Source organism: Mytilus galloprovincialis, chromosome 1, assembly GCF_965363235.1.
Source record: "Mytilus galloprovincialis chromosome 1, xbMytGall1.hap1.1, whole genome shotgun sequence".
Lineage (NCBI taxonomy): Eukaryota > Metazoa > Mollusca > Bivalvia > Mytilida > Mytilidae > Mytilus > Mytilus galloprovincialis.
Genome location: NC_134838.1, coordinates 10,898,456 through 10,920,983, shown reverse-complemented (window position 1 = coordinate 10,920,983; position 22,528 = coordinate 10,898,456). Strand labels below are relative to the sequence as shown.

General features: G+C 31.4%; 1 long non-coding RNA gene across 1 annotated transcript; it reads right to left on the bottom strand.

Moving 5' to 3' along the window:
• Window positions 1–9,604: 9,604 nt before the first annotated feature.
• Window positions 9,605–10,781, bottom strand: LOC143069369 (uncharacterized). Its single transcript, XR_012976383.1, has 2 exons — window positions 10,668–10,781; window positions 9,605–10,044 (listed from the first exon to the last, which is right to left on the bottom strand). It is a non-coding gene; the product is annotated as an uncharacterized LOC143069369 (long non-coding RNA).
• Window positions 10,782–22,528: the final 11,747 nt, after the last annotated feature.

Genomic DNA, 22,528 nt, shown 5'->3' with positions numbered 1-22,528 from the left:
TTAATAATGTAATGGGACTTTCTATTAAAATTCATTTACCACCCTATAAAATATATAATTGTGATGCCCATGAAGAAAAAAAATGTTGGGAAATAATTTCAAAATGGCACATAATGTTTTGCAATGCATAACGTTAAGAAATATAAATGAAAAACCATAAGATTTTTAAACTGATTACATCACAATTTCATCATATAGGATGAACAGTTTTTACGAAAACGGTGAACATTACATAATATGAGCAGTTTTCCATCATCATTTGAATAACACAACCATCGTGCGCAGCCAAGAAACCACAAAATAATTGGAGAGTTGGTTTATTATACCTATTGACTTAATCTCACCTACTATTAAAATATAAAGATGTTTCTTGGGTGCGGATAGACTTTGCCAATCTAAAATCTACTTACACATTTGAAGAAAAATAAGTTGAATCTAAAGAATTTGCAAAATATACCAACTTCGTCATAGTTTGTTGCCATGGTAACTCGTAAAATATGAAAATGGTTTTCATTGTCTGAATCTCTTGTACCGTGGTCTAGTTAAAAAATTCAGATCAGGTGAGCTAAAAAGCTATGAAAGAGAATGTTAAATTTAAATTATTCCTTTTTGTTCTTCTTTGATCCATATTTGCTTGTTTTCATAGTGATTAAGATTATAATGCAATATTGACTGCTATACCCTTATTTTTGACATTTATACCTATTATGTCTTTGTGTTTCATTCACTCATCGTTGTCTGTAAAATGAAATTTGATGCGACTGTCATACATGTGAGAGGTTTAGATAGCTATAAAACAAGTTTCATTCCACCATTTCTACACAAGAAAATGCCTGTACCAAGTCAGGAAAATAAAAGTTGTTATCCAATCGTTTGATGTGTATGAGCTTTTGATTTTGCCATTTGATTAGGGTCTTTCCTTTATGAATTTTCTTCGGAGTTTTGTGAATTTACTTTTTACTCATAAAACAAAGCAGACAAAAGACGTTGGCAAATTTTGACCCATCCTTCTTCGACCTTTATAAATTGAGCTTAGTTTGTTGCAGTTATTATATATTTTTCTGATGCTCCAGTCTTATTACATTTATATGTCATTGTGACATCATAGAAACATAGAAAAGATATTTACAGTAAAGGAGCGTTATTTACGTGATATCCCAGCTGCTACTGAATTTCGAAATAATGCTGCCTTAGTAAACCAGCCCTGAATTGCCATGCTGTGATACAATGATCAGTTCAATCTTCGTCAATGTAATGTTGACTTTCAAATATTTTTGTTGTGTTATGTTTGTTGTTATTGTTTTTGTTGTTGTTTTTTGTGAATTTTGATTAAATGTTGCCATGACAATTCAAGAACCAAAATAAACCCGTGTTTGTTATTTGTTGTAGCGATAAACAAATACGTTATCAATGATCTCTTTTCCTATAAGTTATGCTATGTTGGTAATAAACAGCATGCACATTTTATTTAGATAAAAGAGTCTATTCAATAACAGCACATAACAACATGTAAAAAGGAAAATCACAAAACTACTGTACTCTGAGGAAAATTAATGCAACCGTCAAACCAATTATTTCTGTTAACAAATAAAACAACAATTTACATTAACCACTTCACTACCAAGACAATGAGTTGTGTCTTATTTTCATATTGTAAAATTTGTCAAAGTAAAACTCTAAACAAAGTAGTAAAAAAGAACTGAAAACTTAACAAATAACCATACCCATGCAGCTTTTCGCCTATTGGGTATGACCAGTTCGATTCTACATTAAGAAATAACACTGACAAAAAGGTTATCAGCAAATTACTGTGTAGTAGTGTTTGATATGATTTTGACATTTTGTGTCTGATATCAATTTTTCAAAATGTGAAAATAAAAATCCATTGTCACCCAGGAGAGATCCTGATTCCAAAAATTTGAGCATGAGATCCGTTAACGATATAAAAGACTGATATTATTTTCACATATTCCTGTTAAAGTTTAAGATGGCTCCTAGCACCAGTTTGATCGAAATCATGCCTGTATAGGAATTCTAGCCCTTCCGACGTACAATTTACTTCTGTGCTGACATGAACTATCATTGATATGGTCATATTTATAAATTAACCGTTTACAAAAATTTTGAAATACTAAGGCTTTTCTACCTCAGGAATATATAACCTTAGCTGTATTTGGCAAAACATTTAGGAATTTTGGTCCTCAATGCTCTTCAACTTCGTACATTATTTAGCCTTTTTAACTTTTTGAGCGTCACTGATTAGTCTTTTTTTGACGAAACGCGCGTCTGGCTTTAATACAAAATTTAATCTTGGTATCTGATGAGTTTATTTACAACCACTGGGTCGATGCCACTGATGGTGGAGTTTTAATTTCCGAAGAGTATCACCAGCCCAGTAGTCAGCACTTCTATGCTGACATGAACTATAGTTGATATAGGCATATTTATAAATTAGATTAAACTTAGACGAAACGCGCGTCTGGCGTAAATGCGAAATTTAATCCTGGTATCTATGATGAGTTTATTTACTTGACTTTTCAATCAGATTGTACATTTCTATCCACAATTGTAATCTTATCCCGAACATTTTGTGTGTATTTATTTTCATTTATATGTCAAAAGGGTTAAATTATTTTTACTGTATATTACGTGTAAGTGGCCACACTGTTTTGTTCAGGTTCTATTATAAAAAGTTGTAAATACTACCACTTGTTTATACATCTGCGAGACATTGTTTTTCTTTTCCACGATAAGTTTAGACATCCTACGGTTAAATACTTCTTTCAAGAATGAAGTTAATTGCGTTTATATAAGGTGTCGAAGGATAATCATAGTCTTCAAGGCTTCAACAATGAGTATGAATATAAATAACATTAGGCGATATTTCTTTTAGTTTATTTAAGAAATAATTCATGGGGGCTTGAATTTATCTCGATTTTTCCATGGGTTGGCCCTTTATGACAAATATTTTACCCAGAGGGATGATTTTCGATGATTTTCGGTTTCACAAACGTGCATTTGCACGTAACATGCTTATATTCATTCATAAAAAAGCATATGACGTGGGTGTACGGTCGGAACAGCCAAATTAATATATTCATATTTTACCACGGGTGTGTACTCAAAGCGTTTGAATGACGTCATGTTAGAATTTCCATTCTCACATGACCAAAAAAATCTTTGAAATTTTAATAAAATTGATCTTAAAACTTTGACATCATTTTAAAATTACATGTATAATCTCCACTGATTTGCGCTATTGTCAAAATGTCTAAACGGCAAAACAATTGTAAATTACGTTCGTACAAATCTTTTGATAATAATAATATTCATCTATCTTAAAATTGAAACAGGCACAAATAAACAGAAATGACAAAAAGAAAACATGTACATCTATATCATTTATGCAAATGTGCAATCTTCTTTATTTTTATTTCATTTGGCGCAGCAGCAGCTACAACCTCTGTGGCAATTAGGACAACAACATCTGGACGTAGTTGGAAACGGAAACTCTAAAAAGATAAGAAAAATAAGAAAAATTGATGAATACAGTCGAACAAAGTTACAGCTAGTAAATTTCCTTATTCCGTTTCCGAGTCTACTGCAGCACAGGTATTCCACTCTCGCAAATATTTCAGAAAAAAAGGTTTCACGGTACGAAAATGCATATTCAGATATTGCAAAGTTTAATTTGTATGTTCAAGACGGGCATGGAAGAGACACTAATTGCATTAGTTACCAAATGATAATGATAGAATATGTCCCACATCTTTGATTTTGGATACATCTTATAGCTAGGAGAGCAACACATAATAGGTTCAATTTTTCGTGTTTTTTTTTAAAAAATTGGGAGATGATATCTGAGAACATGATATAAGGAGCCTGTAATTCAGTGGTTGTCGTTTGTTCATGTGTTACATATTCGTTTTTTCTTTATTATTTGTACATAAATAAGCCTGTTATTTTTCTCCTTTCAATTGTTTTACATTGTCATTTCGAGACCTTTTATATCTGACTATGCTGTATTAGCTTTGCTCATTGTTGAAGGTTGTGCGGTGACCTGTAATTGTTAATTTCTATGTCATTTTGGTCTGTTGTGGAGAATTGTCTCATTGGCAATCATATCACATCTTTTTTTATATGTATTTGCTAACTATTTGTATGGTTCTATTTATATATCTTTGTGGTGGCTTGTCAGTATCATTAGTAAAACACTTTAAAATGTTGAATTCATCCTCAGATTAGAAGACATTTATTGGTTTATAGTAATGACAATGCCTAACATGATGCTTGGGCCTGATGAGCTAGAAAGTAAGCTTCTGTGCCGTTTTCTATCAATTTTTTGATAATATCTCCTTCAAAGCTGGTGAAAGCAAAACAAAGTTTTGACCAATATGAAAATGATATCACCGAAAGAAACTTTCTGAGCACTTCAAAGACTCATAACTGCTCCAAAAGTTATCTGAAAGAATTTCAAGCATGTCAAGTGGATATTATAAACATTTACTTAATATGTCCAAATATCTAAAAAGTTATAGTATTCAATATGAAAATGGTATTGCAAAATTATTCTCTTTTCATTTTTTTTTTTGTTAATATGTGGATACAAATATAAGTGATACCAATCCAGTATTTGTTGTGGTATGAAAGTGTTACTGTTGTAATTAACATTTACTGTTACAATGTTAATTCACACAAAATAAACAAACGAGTGAAAAATGTTGAACATGTACAATGAAATATAGTTTCAGAAATCAATTACGCCAGATAGGCCTTATAAATTTTGGTCTTATTTTTAACATAATTGAATGACCATTTACACTCAGGACCGAGTCATCAGTAGGCATTACAGATGTATTAATACAACCTAGCATCATTTTTCTAGTAGCGGGAGTAGCATTGTTGTGTAAATTTGTTCTCTTTTTTTTTTAATTTAGTCAATGGACAAATAATGTTTGGTTCAAACAAAAATAAAATGCTTTTATCTCCCTGTTACTTACATTGTACATAGAAATGATAAGAATTTGAGAAATCCTTGTACATGAGAGTTATCTGTCAAATCTTTATTTCACAAAGAATGAATTGCATAACAATGAACCGAGCTCAAAGCAATGCACTTTAATAATACACTAAGACAGAGAGCTCAATCCAGTGATATACTTTGTACTACAGGTCCTTCATGAACATCCATCAACCAGAACCATATCTCAATAACATGCCATACTACATGGTTGGATCAGATGTCCTGAAAAAGACATGATTTTTTTATGCCCCACCTACGATAGTAGAGAGGCATTATGTTTTCTGGTATGTGCGTCCTTTCGTACGTCTGTCTGTCCGTTCGTTCGTCCGTCCGTTCGTTTGACCGTCTGTCCCGCTTCAGGTTAAAGTTTTTGGTCAAGGTAGTTTTTGATGAAGTTGAAGTCCAATCAACTTGAAACTTAGTATACATGTGCCCTATGATATGATCTTTCTAACTTTAATGCCAAATTAGAGTTTTTACCCCAATTTCACGGTCCAATGAACATAGAAAATGATAGTGCAAATTTCACGTTAAAGTTTTTGGTCAAGGTTGTTTTTGGTGAAGTTGAAGTCCAATCAACTTAAAACTTAGTACACATGTACCCTATGATATGATCTTTCTAATTAAAATGCCAATTAGAGTTTTTACCCCGATTTCACGGTCCACTAAACATAGAAAATGATAGTGCGAGTGAGGCATCCGTGTACTATGGACACATTCTTGTTATTATTTAAAAGGTCCGTCTTTTCAAATATCTACAGTAGGGATGTTTAAGGAATATGTGACATTTTTATATTGGTTCAAATTACATGAACCTATTTATAAATTACATATAGTTATTTACAGAAATATTTTTAATTATTTCTCTCACTGGTTTTGTATTAATTCAAGTAACCAGAAGTAGTACAAAAGTGGTTGAGAAAGACTTGTTCTCCCTTTTTTATTTTTTAGTCTTGGATTTCATAGCACAAAGTACAATATAAATCCTCACGAACTACCAACCTGTTAATTAACAAGTCCTATTCCATAAAGGCAACAGTAGTATACCGCTGTTCAAACTCATAAATCCATGGACAAAAAACAAAATCGGGGTAACAAACTAAAACTGAGGGAAACGCATAAATATAAGAGGAGAACAACGACACAACACTACAATGTAACTAACACACACAGAAACGGACCAAGCATCAGACAAAATCCCACGAGAATAACAAATATAACATCAAAACCAAATACATGAATTTGGGATAGACAAGTACCGTGACACGTCTTATCGCAATGTCAATTTACACTCAAAAATAAGAGAAAACAAACGACACAACGTTAAATTGTAACACACACAGAAACAAACTATAATATAACAATGGCCATATTCCTGACTTGGTACAGGACATTTTTAAAGGAAAAAATGGTGGGTTGAACCTGGTTTTGTGGCATGCCAAACCTCGCACTTTAATGGCAATGTTAAATATAACATAGAAATGACAACAAAATATTACAGGACTACAATGCAAATAAATAGGAAAACGTATTGGACAAAGAAACACATGATTAATGAATAACAAAAAGCATCAGGTTTAAAATTTAATACGTCAAAAACGCGCCTCGTCCACACAAGACTCACCAGTGACGCTCAGATATAAAAGATCGAAAGCGAAAAAAAAATACAAAATTGTACAGCACTGAAGATCAAAAGTTGAAAAAGGTTGTGTCAAATACGGCTAAGTTTTTATGCATGGGATAAGAACATCCTTATTATTTAGAACAATTATTAATTAACTACACTGTTATTGGACTTAATATGATGAAAACTGCCTATGCAATATAATGTGTAAACTAGGCCAATACAGAATAACTCGGCCAATACAGATTTTTTTCTGTATTGGCCGAGTTATTCTATATTGGCCGAGTTGACACAAGTGCAGGAATTCGGAACGTCTCTAGATTTTACATCGAAAGTCACGATAAACACAAACTGAAGGTAAACAGTTGTTTTGAAGACGCAGTTGTCATTTTTTTAATAGTGATCTTAAACATGCTGAAAATGTCAGTATGGCATACATTTCAGGCGAAAGACGGTCACATTCATTTAAAAGGTATTTTGAAAGCAGACGATAGAACTATTTCAGGTTTGGGGAACGAGTAGATTATCACAAAGTTCATTTCTTGACGACCTCATAATTTCACGATTGTACACATCGATTTTAAATTAGTTTCTGCATAACACATGCAATGGCAGTACCTTTCCAATTACTATTTATGTGTTGCGTCTAAATTTAAGTTGTAACACTTTATAGTGACTGAAAAGGGTAGAAAAATTCATCAGATGAGAAAATGCTGAAGACACCTGGAAACAGCACCAGATCATTATGTATTGCATCTAATACAAAGAAACAAACTGAGATTTGGATAGTTCCACTTCAAGGTAAAAATATTTATCTCTTGAAATGATATTAAGAAAATATTGTAACACTGTAGTTAATTAATAAAGATATTATTACGTGTATTTCTGTATTGGCCTTGTTATTGGTCCTCGGCCAGCTGTATTGGCCTTCGGCTTCGCCTCAGGCCAATACAGCAAGCCTCGGACCAATAACAAGGCCAATACAGAAATACTTACGTAATAATATCATATTAATGCTATTGCAATCAGTAAATTTTATCAAATGAATATAACAGATATACATAATGAAACTGAAGTATTAACTCATTACATAAAACAAACACGAATACATAATGAATGACCAACACAGAATAGACACACCCGACTCAGTCCAGGCCTCAACGCAGTTAATTATGAAAATGACGTCACATACGATGGTGAAAAGGCATTAAAAATTACGTCACATATGAAAAACTATATCTCAAAAGTAAGATAGAATTAGGATTGATTAAAGATTAAAATAGAACTAAATACTGATATTGTTTTTAAACACAATGAATATTGCAATACTTATTAATAGCAATTAACTATAATATATATATATATATATATATATATATATATATATATATATATATATATATATATATATATATATATATATATATATATATATATATGTGCAGTTTGTTATGAATCCAACTTCAAACGTAAATTATCGTACAGATTATGTTGACCAAAATTAAATCTAATAAATGACGGCGGTGAATAATTTTTGTTTCCATAACACATAAATATAATAGAAAAGACGTCAACACATTTGACAAAATCCGATGAGAATTACAAAATATAACATTAAACATTTAAACTAAATACATGAATTTGGGATAGACAAGTACCGTAACACGTCTTATAGTAATGCGAATTCACACTCAGCAAAACAGTCACAATCGGGAATAAGTCACGTTTGGTAATTAAAAGATTAGACGACAAACCACAATCTACCAAGTGGTAAAAATGTCCGTAGCTAGTTTGGTTAAACACACATCGTATGGATCCACCAATTCGTGATGGAGTCCATAAAATTTACGGAGTGTCAATTTTAATCTGTCCTCCTCATAACTATGTTGGAGAAGTTTCTGCGTAAGTAGCACACTCCTGTATATGAAGTCCGTATAGTGTGAACAAGCACGTGAATAACGTATCAATTGTGATATGTAAACACCATACGAAGGGGCAGATGGTATGTTACTGCTGAGAAATGGGAAATTGATAATATGTGTATCTGATATTTATATTTTAACATTTGAAAGTAAAAATGCTTTGTTATCCTTATTCAGTCACATCTGTTATTGCTGATGAATTAGAGAAAGCTTCGTGCAGTGAACATTTTTACACCCCTCTTTCTGTTATACGAATTAGCTCTATTGTTATTGATGTACATAGATATTATTTTAAAAAAAAAACACTTATCTTCGAACTTTTCTCTTCACACAAAAAGCTGTGAGCATGAAAGTGTTAATGATATGATAGACTTATATCTATGTTCACATAGTTGCATCAAAGTTGATGATGTAATTGGAAAACCGCTTTTGTTGATGTTCTTCATCTCAAAGTCAAAGAGGCCTTCAACACATAGCCAAAAAAAATCTTACCACACTGCAAGTTTAATACGGCCCCTAGCATCGGGTTTAGTGGAATCATGCTTATATGAGTTCTCAATAACCTTATCATGCCGAGACGTATAATTTACTTAACTTTTTGATTAAATTGTATAATTCTATCCTAAATTTTTATCTTACCCCCAAGTTTTATGCATAGTAACTTTCATTTATATGTTAAACTAGGGATAACTCTTTTTATTCTTTATAATGTGTATGCAGCTGTTAGACCCCAATTATTCCAAGTAATAGTTCTTTTTAATTTTAGAATCATATTCTGAAAAACAGTTTTATTGGAACTGGTTCATTTATTCAAATTATAGCTCCAAACTAGAACAACGAAAAAACAACACAATGATACGTGCACCAAACTTAATATTTGATTATCTTAGAAGATTGAAGGGTTACATCTGACAGATACATTTTCTTAGTTACAATACGTTAAGACATCCGATGGCCAAATATTGTTTTCAATAATAAAATGTTATCTTGCTTTTACAAAGCATTTCGTAGATAATGAGAAAAATATAAATAATATTATGCAAGTTTTCTTTTATTTAAATTTTCATTCTCACATAAAATAAACAATTTGAAATTATAATAAATTTTCTCCTCTCATATGTCAAAAATTATGAAATCAATAATCTCAAAACTTAGTCAAAGTTTGTAAGTGCATGTTCAATCTCCACTGCTTCCCCTATTTTCAATATGTCAAAACGCCATTACATCTGTAAAGTAGGCCCGTCATACCTATAAATAATTGACATCTTACTACAATTCATATATCTTGTACAAAACACGTACAAATAGACAGAAATCACAGTAGAAGTACATGTATATAATTTATATAATTTTATTTATTTCATTTGTATAAAATAGTTCTGTTTTAGTTCATTTAGTCCAAGCAAAGGCACAGCAGCAGGTACATTCACTGTGACAAGTAGGACAACAACATCCCTCAGAATTCACTAAAAACACTAAAAAAAAAGGAAAAAGAAGCAAGAGTTTGGTGAATGCAGTCAAACAAAGGAGAAGCTAGCAAGTTTCCTCATGCGATTTCCGAGTCAACAGATGTACAGGATGTCCACATTGTGTCGCAACATCAGCCCTTACTAATATTTTTTTCTATTTGTAAAATTTCCTTTGCTTTATATATCAGCAGTCTGGCATTGTTTTCTTTCAATAAATATTTTGTTTGTTCTAATGTCTGGTATAAATGAATTTAGAGATTATTTTACCTACACCATTTCATAATATTTGCCGTTGTTCCATATATGTACCATTAAAAAGATTAGCAATGTTAGAATTTAAAAAAAAAAATCTGTCCTCTTCATCTTTAATCAGTACACCGTTTTCCTAAGGAAAATGCCTCAGGGCACTGTTTACTTCATTAGTGTGGTTATTAAGAATCCACTTTCAAAATAAATCTACCAAAAACGTTATCAATGTATAAGCATTCAATAGTGCATGGAAAGCAATTTACTATGCAAATTAGGAGAAAACAAATCTGAGTTTGCATTGGACGAGAAAGGGTGAGTTCTAATTTTCAAGAATCGACGCTCATTCGTTGTTTCTATAATACATAGACTATTTAACTTACTACTGTTGTCGTCCCATGTTTCATCTACTATTCCAAATTGGGATGAAGAGCTTGGCACCATTATGATTAATACCATTGCTGTCAAAAGGAGCAATATTTTACTCCCAGCCATCTGGGAGAGAAATAAAAGGCGTATCATATTAGTAAACCAAATCTTATTTATGTTTGTTTATTGTTATCTTTGTCGGTATCATTCCACACATCTTTGTAATTGAGAGAAAGTGAAAGAGTATAATTTTGAATATTAAAAAGCAAACCCAATTTAACAAAATCAAACATAAATCGTACTGTCTTGGTTTAAACATAGTAGGGTTTATATAGTGGGTTTCGCTATTGTTATATTATAACGTTGCGTCGTATGTTTTCTCTTATTTTTGAGTGTAATTTCACATTGCGATAAGACGTGTCACGGTACTTGTCTATCCCAAATTCATGTATTTGGTTTTGATGTTATATTTGTTATTCTCGTGGGATTTGTCTGATGCTTGGTCCGTTTCTGTGTGTGTTACATTTTACTGTTGTGTCGTTGTTCTCCTCTTATATTTAATGCGTTTCCCTCGGTTTTAGTTTGTTACCCCGATTTTGTTTTTTGACCATGGATTTATGAGTTTTGAACAGCGGTATACTACTGTTGCCTTTATAGTTCGTTTCTATGTGTGTTACATTTTAATATTGTGTTTCTGTTGTGTCGTAGTTCTCCTTATTATATTTGATGCGTTTCCCTCGGTTTTGGTTTGAAACTCGGATTTGTTTTTTCTCTATCGATTTATGAATTTCGAACCGCGGTATACTACTGTTGTTGATTGACAACGTTTGATTTTTGTACACTTCCCCTTTTTTAATTTGGTTTTGAAATCGGTATTTTTGCTAAACTTTTTTTTTTTATACATCTATGATTTCAATTATTCTTTAAAATGATTATCTCTTTCGCTTTTTTTCTGGCTAAAAGTTGTTTTGTTAAATTCCTTGCATTCGTGAGATTTTTTTGTAATGTGTACATGTACCAACGAATATCAATTTTCTCCCTTAATGTTTGTATCATATTTATTAGAATATTACAACAAATGATATACTCATGATATGCAATTATTTGAAAGTCAAGAGGCGGACGGCGTAAATATCTTTTAATAAGAAAGTCCAAATTATCCTAGGTACGTGTAAATATGTTATAATAAATAGATAATTAAAAATGATTCTGCGTTGCATGAGGTTATTTGACTTGTTTAAGGCAAGATAGGGATATTCTATCATTGTTTTATTTACAGGATATTGTCTATTGTATCCTTCATTTTTTTGGGATGCCGTATTTTAGATCTTAAGTTCTTAACGATGATATTATGCTTCAGAAAATATGGATGCTACGGACAGGGAAAAGGGGTTAAACACAATTTATAAAACCTTGCTGGTGAAAAAATGAATTCTACCGAATGATGCAAAAGCCAAATAATAGAGACAACTTTTTAAAAATATTTAAACTGCACTTCCTTAGAAGATAACCATGCTTTCTAGTGTCTGAATATTGTCAATCATGTATATCTACAGTAAATAACCTCAATCTCATTTATGGTCGTTTATTATTATCTTTGTCGGTATTATTCCACAAATCATTCAGAGTCGGTTATTTTATGAATTCATTAAATTCAAAGATGTTGGTTTATATATCTGAATATTCTGCTCTTTATATTTATATCTAATTTTTAATGATAAAAGTCCAAGGTATGTCTTACCTGGTCTTCTTTCAGTAAATCAGATTTATAAAAAAATATAAGTTACCAAACTTTTGAAAAGTTCAGCTTTATAAATATTTTGATATAAACGCCACTGATGAATCGTACGTAAACGAAAAGCTCGTCTGGCGTACTAAATTATAATCCTGGTACCTTTGACAACTTTTCAATCGGAACTATGTTGTATGTTTATAGCAAACTAACCAGTATCATATATCGCGTGTTACTTTAGCTTTTATGTGCTGTTTATTTTGTTTTCATATTGCAATGAAAATCTATTTTCAGCAACCTATTCCATAGGTTTTTGTATCCCTTTATCAATGCTATGACTTCTTGCAGCTGCCCTCATCACGATGCTAATCTTGAAAACTACGCACGTGAAAAGGTATATGTGGACCCTTGTGAGCTCTAGGATCTGTTTATTTTAATACATTGATGAATAGTAGAAGGGAAGGCAACTCAAACTCATTACTGCTCATTCACAAATGTGACTCCTCAAATATCTTTCCACATGTAATTTGAGTTTTTCCTATTGTGCATTTGACTTCTGTGTATTTGCAGACAAAAAATCTTAAATATTATTTTTTTCAAATTAAAACATTTTTCCTTGATGTATGTTAGTATATGATATATACGAAGTCTAACTATTAATTTCATATTTTTTTGGTCAATAATTAAAACAGTTTCCCATTAGGTGACATTTGCGCCGTTTTTTTAAATTTTCATTTTTTTCATTGGAGGTTTTTAAATTAAGAATGGAAATGGGGATTGTGTAAAGGAGACAACAACCCGACCATGCATTCAGCTAAAACTAAAACAGAAAACAGCAGAAGATCACCAACAGGTCTTCAATGCAGCGAAAAACTCCCCCACCCGGAAGCGTCCTTCCGCCGACTCCTAAACAAATATATATACTAGTTCAGTGATAATTAATGCTATACTAAACTCCAAATTGTACACAATAAACTAAAATTAAAAATAATACATTACTAACAAAGGCCAGAGGCTCCTGACTTGGGACAGGCGCAAAAATACGGCGGGGTTAAACATGTTTATGAGATCCCAACCCTCCCCTATTGACTTTGAACACGCAATGCATAACGCAATTATGGATGCTTTCCACGATGTAGAATAGATTGTTATCGTTTTCCTCTGGCTCATAACTGGTGGAGGAAAATCTAGTAAGTTGTTATGCTATCTCAATTGATTGATGATAATAACATTTGTACAACTGGCTAACGGAAGAGGTCTATGATGATAAATGAAAAATAACATTCACCTGTAATTTACCTGTAGAAAAAATCAACGCAGATGAAACAGAAAATTGCCGCAAATGACAGAAAAAATCGGTGCAAATGAAATGCAGATCGGCGCAAATGCATAACGCCGACACTATTTATACTTACTGCATCATGTAATCAATACTTTAAAAAAGAAAATTAACATAGATACCTAATAGAAAACTTTATTAATTATTAAACAAAAAATATAAAATAAATAAAATGTCAGAGTTCTTATATTTCATATTTAAACATACATCGAGGAAATAAATATTAATTTATGAAAATTAATTTTTAAGAATTGTATCTGCAACTATATTGAAGTCAAATTAACAGTACGCTACAGTAATGAAAATTTCAATTGATTTACCTTACTTGTCTTTTTTTCAAAATATAACACATCGTATAAACTGCACAACATATTTATACTTTATTTAAAAAAAGAGATTATTATTCCGTATTGGCTATTATTATATTTGACTCATTTCATTACGGATTAAAAATAGTTTCAATACTTTTTTTTATAGAGGTTCATCTATGTTTTTTGTGGTTTTTAGTTTTTAAGTAAATCTTGAAATAATTTTATAGTAAGTTACCTTAATACGATTATGTGGATTACACCTACTAGCCTTTTCAATAGTCGACTGGCGCGAAAAGGACGATAACTCAATTTTAGAATTTGATATTTTTGGAGACGGTCAATTTCCGGAATTGCATGCTTTATCATCACGATTTTTTTCTTTGGCCGTTGACGACAGAATTATTGCTGCATTCTTTGACTCTAAGACATATTTAACAAGGCAATATTATCGATGTATTATCGTGGTATCGATATACGTTAGTAATGCTAGATACCTGAATTAATTGTAATTTTGGCAAGGACAATGCATCCCTTCCCCTGAAAACATGATTTTGTAAAACATCACTTATCGGCATCTCCGGGCGGCAAACCAGATCAATTTCCCGATGATCTTTACTACAACTTTCTGGTTGTTTTTAATTGCTATATACTACCGTTTTTTTTATATGCGTTTTGTTTACATTATGAACAAATGTGAGTAACATTCTAGGTCGAGTTGTCGTTCATAGTGTATAGTTTGTTCCAAACCATTAGTTGTTTCTGGTACATGTTGGCAGTTCTTAATCCATAATAAAGTTGTTGCAACTAAAATACATGTTATCTTCAGTGTGTGAATGTGTGTGTTTTTTTTTTAATTAGTAATTGTTGATAAAAACAAAATGTTTAAAATACATTTGAAAGACAGGATTGTCATGTTAATATTATTTCCCTTGTTTAAAAATAGAAATTGCGTGTTTCCTTATTTAACAATTTACATGCCACTTTTCAGTACATATTTGATAAATTGAATAGATATTGCTGTTTTAAATTCATTATTTAAGATAATTATTTATGTTCTAAAGTTCAATATTTGCAGCGTTGCTTATCATTTATAACCTTTGTTGAAAGTCTTAATCATTTTATATAAGGGAGCTACCATTTGATTTTTATGGGGGGGCTAGGATGAAAAATTTTGTCCTGCATTTTTTTTAGCTGTAATCTCTGTCCTGCCTTTTTATTTTTTACTCTGTTCGGTCCTGCCTTTTTTTTTTAGTTTATCCTGACTTTTTCTTACGTTAATTGTCGTCCTGACTTTTTTTTTTGCAAGTGTCTCATCCTGCCTTTTTTTTTACTCAAAACTCCTGTCCTGCCTATTTTTTTCAAATTTCATCCTAGCCCCCCCCCCCCCCCCCCCCCCCCCATAAAAATCAAATGGTAGCTCCCTAAGTTGTTTGGAAGAATATTGTTGATTGAAAGCAGTCTATAGCGCTATACAGGGCTGCCTAGGCTAAAGCTATACATGGTTTGTTGACATCTCTAACTGATTGAGATGTTTGTGGGCTGAAGTTCAGTGCCACCAAGGGTAGCTGTGTACTACTGGATGCATTTTTAAGTAATATGGTCATGCAAAGCTACATTTCTCTACTGTTGGTCTACATAATCAAAAATATACTGATTGAATCATATATTGGTTTCATTTTTTTTTTAATTTAGATAGCACTATTACCTTCGTCTTCCTATTTATCAGTTGTCAAATAAGACCAATCTGTGGTCTGCATTCCCTGCATAATTGATCCTTTTACGTATACATACATGTCAGACCCCCGCTCCCTTATTTCTTTAATGGCTTTCAATTATTTGGTGGACAGGGGAATTCCCAGTTCCCTCCCTAAACTCCTACTTCACTACATATTCTGTTCCTCTGCACTCCTTTTTTTTCATCAACATGCATTATCCCTGTTTTAACGACACTTTTCTCACTATTAAAAACACCCTGTCTCAACCTTTCATCCATCAAATTCTCATTTCTATAGTGCTTTGATTCCATAGTTCCCATAATTATGTCCACCCCCTTATCAGTGTCACAATGACTCGCACCCATTAACAACCCATCATTCGGCGACAAATTATATTATACCACCTGATTTCTTTCCTACATGCAAAAATTACGAGTCAGATTTGTTTGCCTTGAAATAATGGCCATTTTTTCACACATCCTGTTTTTAACTATCAACTACATGTCCTCAACGCACACAATACAAACTATCTTTTCACAAAACCACAAAGATTACAAAGCAAATACATATTCAGGGTTTCTACTAAAGTTTACTTTGCGAGCCCAAAATGAGGAATTAATTATAAAACATGGATAAGCAAAATACATATCTAGAAGATGTTTTAAAAATAGACTATAGTTGATGAGCTATCGCCACGTGTAACAAGATTTATTTTTCCTTGGATTTAAACACATTGAGATTGAGATTGAATTGTCTCCCTTTGATAACAGCTAGTACCAAAGCACGATTATTTGTTTAGTGATTTTTTTTATTGATTAACAATAACTTAATAAAAGAAAAGGATAATACCTTCAATTTCGAGGTCTCACAAAGGCTTTTTCACCTATTATTCTAATTTTACATTAAAAACCCAAATTTTGATGAAAAGGCTACACCTACAATATTTATGATTCAAAATAAAGAAAGTATGGCAAGCTGTTCAGAAATGTATTCCCTATGTTTTTAGTATTAAAAAAAATCATTTATTGATATTAAAGAATCATATCATTTTCTTTAATTTGAAAAAAAACTAGAGGCTCTCAAGAGCCTGTGTCGCTCACCTTGGTCTATGTGCATATTAAACAATGGACACAGATAAATTCATGACATAATTGTGTTTTGGTGATGGTGATGTGTTTGTAGATCTTACTTTACTGAACATTCTTGTTGCTACAATTATCTCTATCTATAATGAACTTGGCCCAGTAATTACAGTGGAAAATATTTTCTAAATATTTACAAAAATTTATGAAAAATGCTAAAAATAACTATAAAGGGCAATAACTCCTTAAGGGGTCAATTGACTATTTTGATCATGAAATGTATTTGTAGATCTTGTTTTGCTGAACATTATTGCTGTTTACAGTTTATCGGTACTTATACATCTTCGGATTTCAAATGTTTGGCTTTGAGCGTTCCTGATGAAGGTAAATCCAGAAAAGCGCTTCGGACGCAATAAATTATTAAACGTGTTGTTTTATATTTTTACATCACTGGGTCGATACCTCTGCTGGTAGACTATCAGTCCCCGAGGGTATCATCAGCTCAGTAGTCAGTGCTTCGGTACTGACATGATTAAACAAACTTTACTAAAATTGTCCGTTTATAAATTTTGAAATTTTTATGAAACTAAGGTTTCAACTCCCTCAGGCAAAGTTGGCTTTAGATGAATTTGGCTATTTATTTTAGGTATTTTTAACATATCGCTCTTCAACGATTTTCGGTACTTATACATCTTCGGATTTCAAATGTTTGGCTTTGAGCGTTCCTGATGAAGGTAAATCCAGAAAAGCGCTTCGGACGCAATAAATTATTAAACGTGTTGTTTTATATTTTTACATCACTGGGTCGATACCTCTGCTGGTGGACTATCAGTCCCCGAGGGTATCATCAGCTCAGTAGTCAGTGCTTCGGTACTGATATGATTAAACAAACTTTACTAAAATTGTCCGTTTATAAATTTTGAAATTATTATGAAACTAAGGTTTCAACTCCCTCAGGCAAAGTTGGCTTTAGATGAATTTGGCTATTTATTTTAGGTATTTTTAACATATAGCTCTTCAACGATTTTCGGTACTTATACATCTTCGGATTTCAAATGTTTGGCTTTGAGCGTTCCTGATGAAGGTAAATCCAGAAAAGCGCTTCGGACGCAATAAATTATTAAACGTGTTGTTTTATATTTTTTATCTCTATCTATAATAATATTCAAGATAATAACAAAAAACGGCAAAATTTCCTTAAAATTACCAACTCAGGGCAGTAACCTAACAACGGGTTGTCCGATCCATGTGAAAATATCAGGGCAGATAGATCTTGACCTGATAGACAATTTAACCCTGTCAGATTTTCTCTAAATGCTTCGGTTTTTGAGTTATAAGCCAAAAACCTAATTTGAAAGAACATAAATTTTTAATATGAAAAATTTAGTCGGATTATTAATATCAGAGACGTATGACTGTTAATATAAATAAATGACTTTTTGCTATAGAAACATACTGGGATTCATTGATATGAAAAAAAAATCATATCTGTGTCATTTATACGATTTTCATAGTATCCGTTTAAAGATTTCTAATTAAAAAGAGATCTTTCTGTATTTTACACAAATATATATCATATATCTAAATATACAAATAAAATCAACTATTAAAAAAGACAATGAAATGTATAACTGTTTTTGCATCTTAATGAAAAAAGTCAAATCACAAAAACACTGAAATTAGAGGGAAATCAATTCGGAAAGTCCATAATCACATGGCAAAATTAAAATACAAAACGCATCAAAAACAAATGGACAAGAACTGTCATATTCCTGACTTGGTACAGGCATTTTCAAATGTAGAAAATGGTGGATTAAACCTGGTTCTATAGCGCTAATCCTGTCACTTTGATGATAGTTTCGTCAAATTCCGTTATATTTACAATGATGCGTTAATTAAACAGAGGCAATAAATAAATAAAGGCAACAGTAGTATACCGCTGTTCAAAAATCATAAATCCATGGACAAAAAACAAAATCAGGGGTAACAAACTAAAACCGAGGGAAACGCATTTAATATAAGAGGAGAACAACGACATAACACTAAAATGTAACACACATAGACAAAATCCCACGAGAATAACAAATATAACATATATATATAACATCAAAACCAAATACATGAATTTGGGATAGACAAGTACCGTGACACGTCTTATCGCAATGTGAATTTACACTCAAAAATAAGAGAAAACAAACGACACAACGTTATAATGTAATACACACAGAAACGAACTATAATATAACAATGGCCATATTCCCGACTTGGTACAGGGCATTTTTAAAGGAAAAAATGGTGGGTTGAACCTGGTTTTGTGGCATGCCAAACCTCGCACTTTATGGCCATGTGAAATATAACATCAAAATGACAACACAGGATTACAATATAAATAAATTGGTAAAATAGCCAAAATATGGGAACAGCAGTCATCATCGTGTAACAATTTTAAAAGGAACAATTTAACAAACACAAAAACATCTATCTACAACACATTCATTGATTTATGGTCCGCTAAATGTGAAATAACAACTAACACATATTATGATGATGCAGGCCACAGATGTGACAGTTTATGTTTCAGAATCAATCATATCAAAAGATACATGTATAAAATTTGCATACACTACAATTATAAGTACCAATTATGAATTTAAATATACAATACTTTCATCACAGTCTGAACCAATGAGTATATTATGTAATAATAAAAAGACAAATGTCATCAATTATTGAAATTGAATTTTTTGAAAAGTCAATTAATTTAGAGTTATCTCCCCTTGACTATAAATTTGTTAATAATAGTGTAACATCGCAACTTTTGGGAGTAGATACCGCTCTAATTGTCCTCATTCAAATCCACCATTAACGAACCTCTTTACAAGGTGGAAGAAGGGGAAGGGGGAGGGGATAAAAATATTTTATGAAATTGAATGTCACCAAATTTCTGTACTTGTTTCTCCTTCGGCAGCAATTTGGAAAAGAGGCTGGATATTAAAACATGTGCTTGAAGTAGCGCCCCCTTTCAATTAGAGAATTCCAAAGAGTTTCAAGTCAGATAATCACATATGTCCCAACTTAACTATTTTTTACATATTTCTAAAAATTACAAAACATGATAACACAAGACTGAATACAATAAAAAATTACAGTCTTTATTTGTACCATAAAGTCACCTATGCTGCACATAAGTGTATTTGCGTGTCTGACGTCAGAAAATTTATACGTAACATATATTTGTCGTTTAATGTACTGAAAAAACAATTTTAAAATTTCACATAGGCAATGTTAGCATACAGGGTTAAAAAATTAAAAGTATGTAAGAATAAATTTCAGAAATAGATCGAGATTTAAAATAGTCCAAAAGTTATATATTGAATTTATAAGACTCCACAAATAGCTAATTCCACTACGCGAATGAATGATTTTGACGTTTATAGTTCAACGCATTTTGTAATTCATAATAGAAGTATATCATAATGACATGAAATAGAACAATATCATACTGACGGGATCTTATAAAGTACAGAGTCACGTTATAAGAACCAAAGAAACACAAAAAGTTGCATATACAAAACACACCACAAAAAAAATGAAAGACAATACAAACACATTGACGTGATGTATAAGTACCGAGCCACGTCAAATATTACATAAAACAATCCAACTGAAAAAGTAATATTATTAATTGAACAAAAACAAATGAAAGAACAATAAAACACGTTGTTAAGATGATAAACAACATCAGTACGCAGAATCTATACAGCAAGACCATCATGTATTATTTGTGAAGTTGATACGGAATATTTATCAACAAGGTCTTGGTACCTTCCGATGAACTTTTTTATAAAGGACGAGACTTACCCCTGGTTCATCAACTTTCTACTCAGACACTGATGACGTTTTACAAAGTCTGAGTAGGAGCTGCAATCTCTTGAATATCGAATCAATTGGGAAATATATATCCCATATGCAGGTGAAGTTGGTATATTGCTACTAAGGTGAAGGAAATTTATTATTTTAAAATTAAAATCGTCTCGTTTGTCATAGATTCTGGTACTGAGATGACTGTGTTAGTCAAATTCGAGATATGGGTTTAAAAATGAAGCGGAAGAAGTTTGAACTCATTAAGATGCCAAAAAAAAAAAACCCGTACACATATCATAGTCTTTTTTAACAGTTAAGATTATTTTGTATTTTTTCTCAAGTTAACCTTTGAAATTTTTACATATTGCTTCAAGTGAATCACCGATAACATAAATATGACAAAATTGTTAATTAATCAAAGCACTGATTCTATCGAAAAAAAAAGACCCAAATTGATTTCTTTTATTTACAATAACTTTATATTTCATCTGTTTTTTAACAACAAATACATCGAATTAATCCATAATTATTTTGAATACATAATTAACCGGCGCTGGAAGTTTGCTCTTTTGATGGATCATTTGCGCTTTTTCTACAGGAGATTTAGGCTTTTTAAACATAACGTTTTAGTTATTATGATTTATGATTTTAAAAAAATATTAAACATAAAAAAAATCACTTTATTCACATACAGCTTGAAGTTGTCTTTTTCTTTATTCAGCTGTTATATTAGTGTTCTATCGACTAGTACCCAAATGATGCCTTCTGGTGGGATGTATATTAAGTCCATGCGAATTTAGAAAATTCCTTATTATTCAGCAAGTGAAAAGAGAAAATAATGATATTTTTGGTAATTGGACTACAACTGTAAACAAGATCTCCATTTGAATTTAATAATTTAATTACGCTGCATACTAGTATGTTTTCGAAGTACATTTACTTGATATGACGTGCTTATTTATAGTACATTTAACATTAGATGTAAATTCGGGATTACTTTTCATTTTGCGGAATAACTATAAGCAAATTCAAGATGGTGCATTTATTTACTTCCTTCAATTATCGAAACATAAAATGTAGATCATACTGACCTGCTTTTTGTTCTCATTAACAATATTGTGTACCCAATCTATAGCTATCATTTTATTTCTTCTAATTTTTTAACTTGAGACTTTTTTTTTAGTTAAAAGCTGTTAGTATGTGCTTAAGAAATCTTCATAAATAAATCTTATGTAATTTTCCGATATTTTCTCTATTTTTCTAGAATAACAATCACCACAAAAATTCCACACTATAGGACCATAGTGTGGAATTTTTAGTCAAAATTTTACAGGATAAATGAATATTGCATAGTAAGTCTAATAAATTCCTAAAAAAAAAGGAAATAAGGTATGATTTCCAACTATGACTAGTCGGGGTTGGTCTTTAATAAGATTTAAACTAAACCAAATAATATACTCTAAGAATATTTACAACATTGACTATATAAGAATTTGAATATGAAAAAGAATTATGATCTGTATAATTGTCTTTTCTACTTGACACAAAAAGAAATCTATTATTAAAAAAAAATCATTGATAGTACAGGTTCAAATATAGAGCCTTGCTGCGCCCCTTTATATATCTATATCTATCCAGGTACTTTTATCGATACTAACTTATATATACATTGCTTTCTTTTACTTAAATATATATCTATTAAATAAAGAAAACAGTAGTATACCGGTGTTCAAAAGTCATAAATCGAGTGAGATAAAACAAATTCGGGTTATAGCTAAAACCAAGAGAAACTCATCAACTATAAGAGCAAAACATAGGAACAACAGGAACAA